The following is a 15969-nucleotide window of genomic DNA, read 5'->3' on the forward strand; positions in this document are numbered from 1 at the left end:
AAACAAGTTTCATTTATATGTATGATCGTGGTGAATAGGGAAGTATTGTGATTATAGCTATTTTTACAGTAGCATCTAGAGCAGTAGTTCTCAAATTTTTGTACTGGTGACCCCTTTCACATAGCAAGCCTCTGAGTGCAATCCCTTTTATAAATTAAAAACACGTTTTAATATATTTAACACCATTATAAATGCTCGAAGTAAAGCGGAGTTTGGAGTGGAGGCTGACAGCTCATGACCCCCCATGTAATAAACTCGCGACCCCCTGAGGGGTCCTAACCCCCAGTTTGAGAACCCCAGATCTAGAGGCCCTTGATATGGATCAGAGCCCCTCTACATTCGAAGCTGTACATATATGTAATGAATAGACAGTTGCTGTCCCAAAGAGCTTACAGCGCCTAACTATGTAATATAGAGTATACTGAAGTGTGCAAAAGGGGTGATAGAGAGGGGGTCCCCAGATACTCAGAGAATGGATGCCTTAGATATTAGTAAATACACTGAAGAACTGGGCATAATGAAAGACCAGTACAAGCCTTCACTGGCTGAGCTGGGGTTTGGTTGTAAATTTGTTTGGAATGTTTGCTATGTCAAATCCTGTATTTCTATTCAGCAAAAGAGCATTATTGCCCTGGATGGGATTTTTCGGCCTTTCCCTTACCCCAGCCACCTCTTGGTTAATCGATAAAAAGCAGATATAATCTAGAGATGGTTTCATACCAAACCCCTGAATCCAAACACTACCGAAATCTTAGCCCTGATCTACACGCTAATTGTATGGCTGGTCCCTCTATCAATAACAAGCCAAACCAAGACAGCAGATCCACCCCTCATGGGATTCAGCGCCTGCTACTGAGTTTTGCAATTCTGTGTAACCTCAGGTCTTATCTCCCATTTGTGGCTGATCCACAAACTAGAATGATCCTGGTCTGCTGTGCCTGGCAGAAGGGACATAGAGAACAATTCCAGTTTAGCAGAGTAGGAGGTAGGTATATACAGTAGTTTCAATTTGTGAGAGTAATAAACCCAAATATTAATAGGCCTCCAGTCCTAATGAGCCAATAGGTTCCAATGGACATGTTCAGCACAGCAGCAAAATGATAACAAGTGCATCTATGTTTAGGAAAGACTGGCTGTAGAAAGAGCATGAACCCCACTGCCCTTAAAACCATCACCATCTAGTCACTAGTGAGCCATTCATCCACTGGGTTGTGATGTTGTTCCCCCCTGGCATGGGCTATACCCCCAGAAATACCCTCATAACAAATTGCTTGGTGCCAGTGAGGCGGTGGATGGAGTTCGATGCACAAGAAGCACTACACACATTATTAGAATAAGTTTTGGATTGTTGACTGGCTGTGGTTAGGCATTTTACCTGTCATTGGTGGACATGCTGAGTGAAATCTAGATCAAAGTGACCTTTGTTAACAAGCCCCCATGGTATCACAGAGGCAATGCTTAAGGTATTAAGGTAGTGACTTTAAACAGGTTTATACTCCAAACTGGATCATCTCTGCCAATTTCAATAATAAAGCAGAATTACCAGTAACTCCCTCTGCCTCCTCTCAAGACCTCAAAAAGATGCTTGAACCGAATAGATGTGCAGTGGGCATCGGCTGTAAGTTAAACTCGACTTAGACCGAAATGGCGGATACACACCAAGAAATGAGCCTGAAAATTCAGATATCCAGCCAGCCTTTAAAAACACGTTAGTTTCCTTTCGATCTCGGACTCTGAGCCTTCCAGTTCTGTATGAATAAATAATAGTAACTTCTAACAAGTCTCTGTGAATGTAACAATTTTGTTTCAGGTTTTATTTATTTACCACTTTCTTTTGACGATCATCAGAATGCTCATCGGATACTAGAATCCCTGGGAAATGAGACTTGGTGGGCCAGCTTGTATCAATCAGCATAACTCCACGTGAGACTGACAGAGCTACGCTGAGTTACACCAGCTAAAGATCTGGCCTTACATTGAATCATTTACCTCAGTAATTAGCAGAAAATAGTGATGAGGATCTAATACACACCATCTTAATCAGAACAGGTGTTACACAGGAATCATAATTCCCAGGACAGGACAGGCATTTAGATCGCTTAAGCCTAGGGAATATCTTGAACCTGAAACTGTGTGGCTCACACAAATTCTTTACAAACATTGCTAGCCACAATCAATATCCTGCGTCTATTAAGTCCTGTTTCCCGTCAATCTCATTTCAGCCAGGAATTTCTTTCAATTACTGCTGGGTTTATTTTATTTTAAACAATTCCTTATTCTGAATTGTTTAGAGGGAAATTGTTGATGATTGGGAAGTATGGATTGCAACTGGTGTGTTACTGACTTAGCCAGTTCTCTTAGGACCTTTTACAAATGTCTACTCAATCTGATTATCCTGAGTGCATTGCTTCAAAGTACCGGGAGACTATATTGGAAGTAGCATAGTGTATCATGTACAGGTGTATGAAGAATGGAGAACACAGCTTCTGCCAAAATTTATTAGAATACCACTGTCTCTTCTCTGAATGAAGGAGAGCTTCTAAGGGCACAATGGGACTTATCTATCCCTTTAGGTGTTTCAGTGAGTCAGGGATCCAGCTTTTACTAGACAAAATTATTCAACTTCCTTCTGTTTTCTGTAGCTCAATTCCAGGCTGAGGTAGATTGCCACAGCTCAGACATCCCTCATAGATGGGTGTCGTCTGTTCAAGGTCTCTCATTGGTCACCCAGCCAAGATACAGCCCACAGTCGGGCTTGGTTCTTCCCGACCTCACACAACTTGTCCCTTATTTGTGGTGGTGACTCTGCCTGTTCTGAAATGTCCCTGCCACACCTTGAATTCTGGCCACATTCATCCATGGCATAAACCTAAGGAGGCTGGAGGAATTGCTACAGGAAGGAGTAGTGAGGTCAATAGTTCCTTTCATGACTGCTTGGTCCAAGACAGCACAAAGGGAAACCTGGTGTGGCAGGCAGCACACAGTCTGAGTCCAGCAGCCTTGGTGAATAACCCCTTTATATTTAGTACTAATGTAACCCCTCTGTATTTATTAAGGCAGCATCCTGTCTTTACACAGGCATAGGAGACATCCAGGATTAAACTGACCCTCTGCACTTACCCTGACCCCAAATAATCACAATTAGTAAAGAGCTGTAACCAACCAAATCTCCTCTTATGGTTCACAGTCACTTTTCTGATTACTAATGTCTTGCCAGATGTGGCAGCTGCTTCTCTTCCTTAAGGTTCCTGGCGGAACGTGTTCCTGAAGTAAGGGTCCACACAGCTCCTGCTGTCAGTCCCTTCTACTCTGCCTCCAGCATCCTGCCCTCTGCACTTACAGTTTCTTGCTCCTTAGAATAATTTTGGTGCCTTTTCAGCTGGCCCTGTTTTTCCATCTTCATAATTGAATAAGCCTTCTAACAGCCAACAGTGTCATACACTGGTTTCATCCCCATATACACTTACTGCTAACGTGTTTTACAAGATGTTTTTAATAAACCATGAAATGACACAATTGCATGTAGCAATTAGCTACAGATTGTTAACATGTTCATAAATGGAAACTTAACTGATTCTTAAACAAGCCGAGTTTTGAACTACCATTTCCTGTGTCCTAAGTGTCACTACTGCAATTTCCTGGTGTGCTGCTTATTTTTAAACATGCCAGTGAAATGCGATGTCTCAACAGACCTGGTATTCATACCAGAGCCTGGAAGCTCTATCACCAGCGACTGGCAGAGCAGCTATATTTCCATTGGTAATGTTTAAAGTGAGCAGAAAGTCATTAAAACCCCAAGGTCCCTTTAATCTCTAGACACAAGTCAGGCAGCTCTTGGCTTGAGAAGCTGCTTGGAATTCTGCCCTCCAGCAATTTTATGGTTCATTTGTTATTTGATTGGTTTACAAGGTAAAGATGAAATCCCCTGTTTGGGTGGCACAAATAATGGATAATACAGAAACGTTTGGGGCAAGAAAGGACTCTTGTTGAGAGGCTTTCAATAGAGATACTTGAAATGAAAGTTGATCAAAACACCAGATTTGTGATTGGTGCACCCTGGCTCACAGGGTCACATTGTTTGTTCTTTGTGAATTTTCAGGTGACTGCCGGGTACGTGTGAATGTATGTGTGAATCCCAAAAGCTCCACAAATGATTCCCCTGAGAATTCTTTTTGAAATTTCATTGCTTGTTATTCTGCTGCTTATGAGTTTCAGTCATCCAGACAGAATGACAGGTTTCAGAGAAACAGCCGTGTTAGTCTGTATCCGCAAAAAGAAGAACAGGAGTACTTGTGGCACCTTAGAGACTAACAAATTTATTAGAGCATAAGCTTTCGTGGACTACAGCCCACTTCTTCGGATGCTTATGCTCTAATAAATTTGTTAGTCTCTAAGGTGCCACAAGTACTCCTGTTCTTCTTTTTCCAGACAGAATGCAGGATCAATACCATGTGACGAGGGAGACCAATCACACACCATGACAGTGGATATCGAGTATTTGTAGTGAAGAGTTGGCATCTGTAAGTGATTCTGGTAACCACTCAGGCCCTGCTTGCGACAACTCCGCTAGCTCAGCACCACATGGGGAAAAAGGGACATCTAGTGCTCCCTGAACTGTGAGTCTAGGCACGTGTATACAATACATGCCCGCTCACCCAGAGAGGAGTGGGGAGTGGCTCCATTACCCATCCATGATATGGCCAGCAGAGCTGCGCTGTTACAAGCAGGGAGGGGAAGTTGTACCCTTTTGAGGGCTACAGTAAATTACTTTTCCCCATAGAGCAAGGGTGGCAAGCAAGGAAAGAACTGGGTCCATAATTCCTTCATTTGTTATTTTTGACAGAATCCAGGAGTGTGCTAAGCACTTTGCAGAACAACAAACAAACAAAAACAAGCTCCCAGAGCATAAATTGCTAACAAACTGATTAGGGAGGGACAGGCAGTTGAGGATGCAGGGAGGAAGGGTACCACCCACTGTTGGAGAGAAGCTACTGAACTAGATGGTAGGTAAATTGTATAATGGCTGACAGGGGTCAGGCTGGAGACTCTTGCCTATATGCTCGGGGTCTTACTGATCGCCATATTTGGGGTCGGGAAGGAATTTTCCTCCAGGGCAGATTGGCTGAGCCTCTGGAGGTTTTTCGCCTTCCTCCGCAGCATGGGGCAGGGATCTCTAGCAGGAGGGTTTCTGCCGATTGAAGTCACCTAAAACGGGATTGGGGACTTCAACAGCAGAGTCCAGGGAAGGGGTAGGGACGGTTTTATGGCCTGCAGCATGCAGGGGGTCAGACCAGATGATCATAATGGTCCCTTCTGACCTTAAAGTCTATGAGTCTATGAGTTTGGCAATATCCAGTTTGGCAATATCTTCCTTACAGTAAAATGAACACATGGTAACTGCTGTGACCCAAGAACCTCTTACTGCCAACCGGCAAGGGGGTTACAGGAATATCTTGATTCTGGGATGTACATTCTGGTTCACCAAAGAACGTTATGTGAAGTCTTAAATGAAAGCTGGTGTCACTCTGGTCACTCATATCATTGTGAAATGTATGTACTGATACTATGTAAGGAATTATCTTTACCTCCGGGCAATATGGTTTTAAAGTCTATATCAAGGCAGGGTGAAAACCAGGTTGTCCTCCAAACAGGAGGTAAGAAGCGTATCTCTCTCTGTCAGAATATAAATTAAGCATGATAAGCTAACACAATGGATGTCAGTTTACATACAAAGTCAGAAGTTAGCAAAGAGATGTGAAGTCAACAGTGAAGGAGTACCCAGGAAAAACAAACCATAGGTGGCTATCCTGGCTGTGTGCAAAAATAATAAGGTTTGGGGATATATCTATGAGGCAAAGAAGACACCCCATCATCCTGCACCTAGGAAGTAAACAGGCAGTGTATTTACCAGTCATGAAAACAAGATCTCAGCCAACCTGGACTGAAAAGCTGCAGAAGAAAGATATGCGTCTGATGAAGTGGGTATTCACCCACGAAAGCTTATGCTCCAATACGTCTGTTAGTCTATAAGGTGCCATAGGATTCTTTGTCGCTTTTTACAGATCCAGACTAACATGGCTACCCCTCTGACACTAGAAGAAAGATAGTGAGCCTGTGAGAAAAAACTTCTTTAGACAGGAGGTTAACCTGTTAAGTTTTGTCTCTAGAAAGTGTTTTATGATTTTGTTGCATACATAACCATTTGTTTCCAATATTCTTATTCATTATCAATTGAATCTTTGATAATAAACTTCGTATTGGTTTTCACTATAACTATATCTAAGTGCTGTGATATTAAACAGAGTGCTGATCCTGAGCTGAATCATACAACTTGGTGTGTACACTGCTCCTTTGGGGACAGCAGACCTAGGATTTTTGTGAGTGTTCAGTGGATAAGGGCACTGGATGCTACATGGGAATGCTTTAAAGGGACTCAGGGACAGGGGTGCACCTATTGTTAACCTGCAAGGCAAAGTAAGGACTGGCTGGCATGCTTTGGGTGTCCCTAAACCTCTGATTGCCAGAAGCTGGAACTAGACAACAGGGGATGGATCACTCGATAATTGTCCTGTTCTGTTCATTGCCTCTGAAGCATCAGACACTGCCCACTGTCAGAAGACAGGATACAGATCTAGTTGGACCATTGGTCTGGCCCAGTATGGCCGTTCTTATGTTCTGGTGAAAAAGAATGGACTGTTCATTATTTTAAGGTGCAACTGGCAAATAAATTGTTTCAGCAGCAAGAGACATCCACAGGGATGCTGGTAAACTAGTCAGAAGATTAGATGGTCTATAGTTGAGGTGTCCTCCTTAAATGAGACATTGTGTTATGCAAGACAGATCTGAAATATCAGAGTCCAGTGCAGGATCTGTTGCATCACATTTAAACCTCAGCTGGGCAAAACTCTGGAGAACATAACTCACAGGAATAATTCTGCATTGGGTGGTGGGATGGACTACACGGGAAAAGAGATGTATTCATCATTTACTCCTATGATTCACCATCAGCAGAAAGCTAGTGGGTCCAAGTCTGGATATGGCAATTTCCTGCAGTATGAGATGCAAAATACAGTTCCATCAGCTGCTGTGGGTTATTTTCCCTCAAGGCAAAGCTTACAGGGCATTAACCCTGATTTTGTGGTGGCATTTAGGCAGTTTTAATTTGCGTGGGAAAGGAAGTTGATGACCTTCAGCTCACAAAAGAGGATGTTGGTGAAGGGCACCTGTCTGGTCAAAAAATAAATTATTGTCAGGAGGGAATTAAAATAATTGAGATGCAGGAGGCTATTGATGGTGACTCTCAAAGATTTCACTGGTAAATGGAGTATCACAAGTAAATGGATGTAATTTTACACCAGGCAGACAGTGCCGGAGACCTGTCACACTGGTTGACAATTTCACATAATCACCATCAATTCAACTATCAATGAAAATCTAAAAACAATTCAGCTCTGAATTGACATTGCATGAATCAGTGGGAGGATTCTGAGTGGATTTTGTTGCTAGCTAAATTGAATACCACTCTCAGCTGGCCCAAGCTGTCAATCTAGTATCTCCTTTCTTTGTTTTTAGGGGTTTGTTCTTTTCGATACAAGAAAGTATCAAATAAATGTGCAAAAAGAAATGTTTTAAGAATACTGATAATGAGCCATGAAACATAGCAAAGGGAACCCCCTCTCTGGAAAGGCCCTGGCTTGGTAAAGATGGTTGCTCTCCCTTGTCTTGCTACCAGCACATAATCTACTGTAGGCATTTAGAGTACCTGTAACCATACTTTCTGCTCTGGTCTCTCTTTCTGCATTGGTCCTTTCCCTTTTTCCCCTAGTTACTCTCATTATCCTTCCCCAGAATTTAAGCAAGAGCTATTCAAGAGAAACACAAAAGAGGGCCTGGTGGCTGGTGTTGAAAACACAAATCCTGCATGGCTACCTGCTCGGAAGTTCTAAAACCCATAGCCCACCTGCATGTCCGTCCTGTCTTCTCTTGCATTGCATTGCATTGGCTCCTGCCCTTAGGCTGTAAACCCTGTGGGACAGGGGCCCACTAGCAGTTATGTGCTGAGCTGCTATGGTACAGCAGCACATACACTTATAATTATCACTCTTTTGGAAGGCCACTGCTCCCAGCGATCAGATTATACGCAGATAGGTGCAAGGCAAAATGTCATCTGGTGGCTTCGTAAGAGGCAATTAGCTGGGATAACTAAGCAAGACTGAAATTCCCAGCCACGTTCCTAAGCTCCATAGAGTTACTCCATTGCTGTTCAGCTTTTATTAAAGCCAGCATGCTAGGCATTAAAGCACAGGCTAAAAAAGGAGATTTCTATCAGTCTGGGGCAGCAATTGCCTCATTCTGCCACTCACGGCAAGGGGAAATGACAAGAAAGAGCTGAGATGCATTTGAAATGCTCTTCCTTTCTGTTTGCTAGTTACATCCACCATGTCTGACTGTGCTATGGTTCTCTTTGCTGACACACCTGGAACATAGCATCAGGAGAAGTCTTCCTACAGAGTCTGCCCCCTATCAATTAGCAGTGAGCTTGACATTCCTCTTGATTTCCTTTGTAAGGGCAGAGATCTGACATCAGCTCCTCCAATACATCTTATGCATGACTCTCGTCGCCACCTCTTTGATCTCTTAACCCCACCTCTCCCTCTCATTACACCCGTAACCCCTCTGTGCTATCCAGTTGGTTTAACCCCAACCAGTCTCATGCAGCATTTAGTCGCAACTCAGGCATGGGTATTGTGGAGATAGAAGCCATAGAAGTAGACAAACTGAATTACCTGGTGTTGACCTTAACACCCCTCCTTTTTAAAACAGCTGCTCCACTGGACACCGGCCCTACGTATTTTATCAGCATTGAGCTCAGATTGATGTTCTGTGGTGCAGGGAGTCTGTTTTCTCTTTATCTGTACAGAGCACAGCTTACTTATGATGCTCTAAAAATGAATAAAATAATCCTAGGGGTTCTCTTTTTCTTTTTAATGGGAGAAACAGATATTTGTACCATCTGATCCCTGTTTGCAAAACAAATAGAAAAGCAACCAAAAGGCAGAGGTTGCAGGAGATGGAAAGGTGCACAGATTGAAGGCCAGAAAGGGCCATGCCAATCACCTAGTCTGATCTTGTGCATACCACATCCACTGAACCTCACCCAGTCAACTCTGCATCAAACCCATAAGTTATGTCTGAGCTACAGCATGACTTTTAGAAGGATCCTATGTCTTGCTCTAAACAAAGATGAGACTAGGCCTTTTAGAAGTCGCATTTAGGAAAAGGCAGAATCTCTAGGAGACTAATACCAAAAGGCATGTACCAATATGCACAAGCAGGCCAGAGCAAAAACCTCTGTAGGAAATTACATTGCAGAGAGCAGGAAAGCAACCTGTCTTGCTAAACCAGGGATGCTTCGACCACAGACTGCTAGTGTTTTGTACCCAGAATCTGGCACTCGCTTTTACATAAGCATGCATCCCCCCTCCCTATTGTGGCTGTTTGGGAGAACGGTGTTTCCTGGACAACCACTACACTCTAAAGTATTAGTGTGCCCTGGGCAGGGCCGGCTCCAGGCACCAGCTTAACAAGCAGGTGCTTGGGGCAGCCAAGGGAGAGGGGCGGCACCTTCGGCAATTCGGGGGCGGCAGGTCCCTCACTCCCTCTAGGAGCGAAGGACCTGCCGCTGAACTGCCGCCGCCAATCGCGGCTTTTTTTTTTGCTTGGGGAGGCAGAAATGCTGGAGCCGGCCCTGGCCCTGGAGTAGTCCTTACAGTAGTGTTTTCTTGCTGCAGCAGCAACTTTTGGGTCATGGCTGCAAAGGCCCAGCAGCCACACCCGCGGACTCAGGTTGGGTGGCTTGGTAACGTTTGAGAACTCTTAATGCAGACCGTGGAGGGAAAAGGCTCTCTGCAGCCAGCACCCAAACAAATAAGAGAGGAGCAAATTCCTTCTTCCAGCCACATTCCGTCCACCAGTCTTGGGAAGTTCAGCTCAAATGTTAGTTGAGTCACATGACCAGGAGGAAAGTAATAGAGGGAGATAAATGAGATGCAAAGTTGATCAAGAGCAAAATACTCAGGGAGAGAAATATTCTAGTGTCAATACCCCACATAATGGGCATCCCTGATGCCAGCCTACCTTTCAGGGCACTCCTTCCCCCACTACTCAATACAAGTTTTCCTTTAATGACAGGAAAACATGTACTCTGGTGTTTTCCCTCTTTAAATTCATAGGCTTAAGTGATCGGGGAAAGGTTTATCTGTAGAGCTGCTTTTACAGACTCCAAAAAAGTAGTTTAATGGGGGAGGGGAGGGGAGAAAAAGGGATGTGTGAAAAACCTCAGCCTCTCCAATCTCATTGTCCCTACAACAATGCTGACCAGCTGCATCCATCCTCCACCACAGAAAACACCCCCCTACCTACCTACAGCATCTTCTAGTCACAGCCCCCAGCTCTGGTTTATATTTCCTCTTGGAGAAGTTGGGGCTAAGTCACACTCCTGTCTGGCAGGCCTGCAGCTGAGCCATTAACATTGATTAGTAGTAGATTGCAGGCAGCCAGGTGGCTTCATTCTCCCGCAATTCTGGAAGCTTTTTCAAAGCACTTGTTTGGGGAAGGGTTTTAACCCCAACCCTGCCAGTTCCTGCAGAGGGTTCATTCATTCTAATCTAGGGAGCTTTTCAAAATGGGGCTTTTGTACCCTGGGGTGAAGCTCACTGCTCTGCACTATGGAGCGGTCGGGTGTGCAGTGGATCTGGACATATTCTATTCTCATTCAGGCATTAAAGGAAACTCTGAAGGCAGATCAGGGGAGGAATATGCAATCAAAATCTATACATGTGGTTGAGAAGAGGAAAAGAAACAAAGTTGGGGGAGGGATAGCTCAGTGGTTTGAGCATTGGCCTGCTAAACCCACCATTGTGAGTTTAATCCTTGAGGGGGCCATTTAGGGATCTGGGGCAAAAATCTGTCTGGGGATTAGTCCTGCTTTGAGCAGGTGGTTGGACTAGATGACCTCTGGAGGTCCTCTTCAACCCTGATATTCTATTATTCTAATAGGGCAGACAGTTACTTATTCAGTTATATCCTAGGGCCCTAGAGTAGCTATGAGATGTACAAATGGCAGGATCATGCCCAAAGATGCCATGTGAAATACTATTCAAGTCAATTGGGCCATAACCTGGATGTGGAACCACTGCTTGGGGATTCCAGTCTTTCAGCAGCAGGCTTCCCCTTTCATATTGTTCATCCCTACAGTGGTTCTCATCACTGGATCCTCATTTGCACACTTCCCTTTCAAAAAGATCTGCTTATGTGTGTGCAAATACTAGCAATCTCCTCATTTACCAGGACAGGCTCTCAGATTTACATGACAAGAGGTAAGCCCAGCAGTGCACACCACAACTATCTAAAATAATAACAATATCAAGTTCTCATCAGTAGATCTCAAAGTGCTTTGCAAAGGAAAGCAAGCATCATTATTCCCATTTTACAGATAGGGAAACTGAGGCACATAAAGGTTAAGTGATTTAGCCAAGGTCACCCAGCAGGCCAGTGGCAGGGTCAAGGATAGACTGTGGTACTCCTGCATCCCAGGCCAGTACTCTATCTACTAGGCAATACTGCCTCTCGCTTTACCTGCTGTATGACTGGGCTTGTAGATTTTACAGGGGAAATTTGAATTGTCTTAGGACAAAACTTGACATTTGCCTCAAGAGAAGTCCTAACTCATCCGAGGAGTTGCCTGAATTTCTCTCCACCCAGGCAGGCTCCTCATTTAAGGTTTGTTAATTCTTTCTGAACCCTGCTTTGAAATAGTTACAGCCTCTCATCAAACTCTGCAGTCTCTAATCGTTGCTGTAAAGTGGACCAGAGACGGTTTGACATCTGTTTTGCAGCACCTACCCATGCATGTGTCAAATAGTGTCCACTACCATACACACTCCCCGTTGCTGATCTAAGGCCTGGATCCACAAAGGTATGGAGGCATCTAAGTCCCATGTTTACTCAAGTAAACTTCCCATTGAAGTCAGTAGGCGTTCTGCCTGTGTAAGGTCTATGTGAAGATTGGAGTGTACGGCCCCAAAGTAGTTTTGATGTGCACCAATTCCTTCTGAACATAGCTACTGGACCTTGGTGCCATCAAAGTAATTACCTCCCCGGTGTTCCAGGCTGGCAGGCGAGGAGAATGTCCTCCGTTCTAAATATCTAGTATAAAAATGTCCAGGACTTGGCTTAGTTAATGCATGAGCCAGCAATATTATTGCTCTCTAGCTACAGAACAGCCAGCCAGCCAAGAGAGCAAACGTTAAATAAGCAGCTGTCAGAAAAATATTGGTGAAGATGCAATTGAGATGAGGCAAGGATGGATCAGTGTTTGTCAAGTCGGTGCAACTGAGCCAGTAGGGGGCGTGTTATATTAAAGCATCGGGCGGGGCGGAGGTAGTTATCAGAAAACATGGAAGCTAAAATAAATTCATAAAACTATGCTTAAAATTTTGGCAGTTTCCCTTTAAATTGGAGGAAGGAAGAGCTCTTGGTACTAACCATACTCCCTGGAATAGGAGCAAACCTTCACAGCTCTTGTTTAACTCTATGGTCGAGGCATCTGCTTTGGGTGTTCAGGGCTCATCCTGGCAAACCTTTCCTTCCACAAGCTCGTCCCCTGGGACCTTGCCCCACTGACCTTATTGGGGCTGGTCGCTTACGGCAAGCTTGGCAGGATTGGGCAGTTAGTAACTTCGAGAGGAATCGATAACAGAATCAAGTCAGAGTTATTCAGGGTTCAAAGCTGGTATGTTTTTTAACCTTTCCTCCTGCAAGTAAAGATCCCAAGATCAATCTGCCTAAGAAATGAAGCCGGTAATCATGATGCATTTTAATTACTGGATTAACTTCCTTGGTCCCCTCAGCTATTCCATGTTCACAGTATTTCTTGGAAATGGGTCAGGCACACTCCTTCCCTCTCTTATAACAGATAGGACATTCCCTCACCATTTTTTGCTCTCCCCATAGAGATCTGCCTTCATTCTCTGTTAATTGTTTCACTGTACAACAGTAATACATTTATCTTAGAGCTCGATCCTACAAACCCTTCTCAATGTGATTACTTGCCCTTGTTTCATATCCCTGCAGCCAAATCATCCGATTTTTGGGTCTTTTTCTTATATAGGCTCTTATTACTCCCTACCCCATTCCTGATTTTTCACAGTTGCTGTCTGGTCACCCTAGCTAGGCTGAATTTGGCCTATGGTGCCCATAACCTCAATAGAGATTCCAAGCCCCTGCCATCCAGGATCTGCAGGCAGATAGCCGAAAGGCAAATACTGCTGAGATCCTCTTTGTGGGACTCAGACTGCAAATTTAATAGCTCTCCTTGGTCCATTTAAAATCCCATTAAAATAGGCACCATTAACAGAGACATAGCCACAAATCAGGAACAAACACCCTCATAAAGAGCAGGGAACGCATTATTAAAAATAAGTAACAATGCAGTTCAATTATAATGCTCAGGCTCCGTAAGGCTGTGCTGGAGATCTGAATAACTGGACAGCCACTAAGCTTTGTCGTGGGGGAAGAGTGGATGAACCTCAAGTTCAATAATAAAGTAAAATATGGCTCATTTGAAATGATCTGGTCCCAGATTGCTTCTCTGAGCTAATTAGTTTAGAGACACAATCTGGGAGCAAATGAAATAGCTGCAGTTTAAGGAGCAGCCACTAAGCTTGGGAGGCGTAAACCTGTTGAGAGAAGATGGTCCCAGCCATTTAATGTAATCAATCAAACATTATTTGTTTAATTTGCAATCCCGATTTTGAAAGGACTCCTGGGGAGCTTTCAATCAGCATATACACCTTGGCACCCTTGTCCTCTGATTTTGAGTGCTCAGCGGTAGTTCTTCAGCACATTTTTTAATCAAGGCATTCAATTTCACAAGTATATTTAAATATGTCATGCGTCAAACCATGTGTATATATAGGAGCCCTTCTAATACAGAGTAATTTAATAAAGGAGCTGAATAGTTTTTCTGAGCCCTCCAGCTGCATGAGCAACACGCCCCAACACTGAGCTCAAGAGGCTGTTTTTACTCCGGTAACGGTCAGGCTGACTGATCTGTTTGAGCAATGGCTGGCTACACAGAACCACAGTTGGAGAATCACCTTCCTAGGAGAGCTGCAGAGGGAAGATGTCACAGCATCAGCCTCCCTTGCAGCTATGTTGCTGTCTGACTGCACAAGCAAGTGGCTGCCCTGGGTCTCGAGCCCCCACCCCAGGGTGTGTGTGCATGTTGTACCCCCATCAGAGTAGGAAGCACACTCCCCTGGCGCACGTGGGCATTGTGCCACCTTGAGGTTACCTGTCCACACCTTTGCTGTGTCACTGAGATGGCAGGAGTGAGTATTTAGTAGCCACTGTTTGCTCTGGCCATACTCCTGTGGAAATCTCGTTTCTATGGGCCTGAGCTGGAGCCCACTGATGTCAGGGTGTGTCTTTCCATTAGCGTTAAAGAGCTTTGGACCAGCCATGTATGGACTGGCCTGATGCAGCCTGTATATCATGCATTGCAGCAGAGCACCTGAATATCTGACTGCCTCCGGCATACGGCTTGGCTCCTGACTTTAAGACTGCATCATTGTTGTGCAGTTTGTTTCCTGGACAGGGTTGTTTCCCTGGCAGCTTAAAGGCAGCTAGAGAAGCGGAGTCCATGGAGCTTGTATTGCTTCCACCATCACAATATCTGAATGTCTCTTCCCACCTCCTTTCCAGAGGGAGGAAGCACTTATCTCTAGCCCCAGACATCAGCCAGGGCTCGGCTCGCGTTCACCAACATTTCCTTGAGTCGTGCGCACACATGGTGCCCTGTTCCTTGTGTTAGCTAGTTGGGAAATGGAAGCATGAGGTGATGCTTTAAAGAAATGAACCCCCACCTCATGGTAATCTCACCCCTCTGCTCTTTTCTTTCTATCCCTTGGGCCATTGACTCCCTTTCCTTGCTGCCTTTGGGCCCAGTTCTCCCTCCTGTATGTTGAGTAGCACGTTCCCTTGGGAGTAGTCCCATTCATTCATAACCCAGGCTCTTATGGAATCCGTAGGGTGACCTCCACAGTCAGGTACATACTACTCGGTGTAAATTATGGTGGCAGAATCAGGTCCTTTGAGTCACAGTGGGGCTGAGCTGGGTAGTTAGGAACACAGGAACTGCCAGACTGGATCAGATCCAAGGTCCATCCAGCCCAGTGTACGGCCTGCGACAGTGGCCAACACCACCTGTTTCAGAGGAAGGTGTGAGAATCCCCCAGTGCGCAGATATGGACTATTCAAAGTTGACCCTGCTGGGGGCCAAGGAGGGAGGATCTCCAGTGGTCAAGGTCTGCATTCAACTTTAGAGGGCTGAATAGTGTGAGGGGTTGTTATAGATATGAGCATCTCTCGTCAACGCTGTCTGATATACAGGCAAGGATAAAAAGCACCTGTAGGATGCCCTGCACTGTCTTACATCAGCGGCATGTTCACAGGTATTTTTATTGACCCTCTGGATGGAAACTCCATATCAAAGTAGCAGCTCCATGGTGCCTTTGGCCAGCCAGCGTATCATGTTAATGAGGCTTCCCACTTATAGCTGTTTTTCTAAGTACACGATTTCTTTTAATATCCACTCCACAAATTGTGCACCAACTGTGCTGTTGCTATAGAGACAGGGGAAAGGACAAACACTTTACCGCTTCTCGTTATTTCTCTGAAAGGGAAGGGATGTTGCCATTAGCAGTGAAGCACTTTAGACAGAGTAATAGGTTCTCCAAGCATCTCAGAGCAATACTTTTAAGGAAAGTTTTATGTTCCATTTTGTAGTGGAATAAACACTTATGCCCTTGCTTTCTATTGTACTCTTATGATTAGCCCTGCTTCTACCCAGCAACAGTTCCCAGTTGCTTTACAACAAACATGAATTTCAAATGGTGAGGAAAAGGT

The sequence above is a fragment of the Trachemys scripta genome, chromosome 12 (genome assembly GCF_013100865.1).
Source record: "Trachemys scripta elegans isolate TJP31775 chromosome 12, CAS_Tse_1.0, whole genome shotgun sequence".
NCBI lineage: Eukaryota > Metazoa > Chordata > Testudines > Emydidae > Trachemys > Trachemys scripta.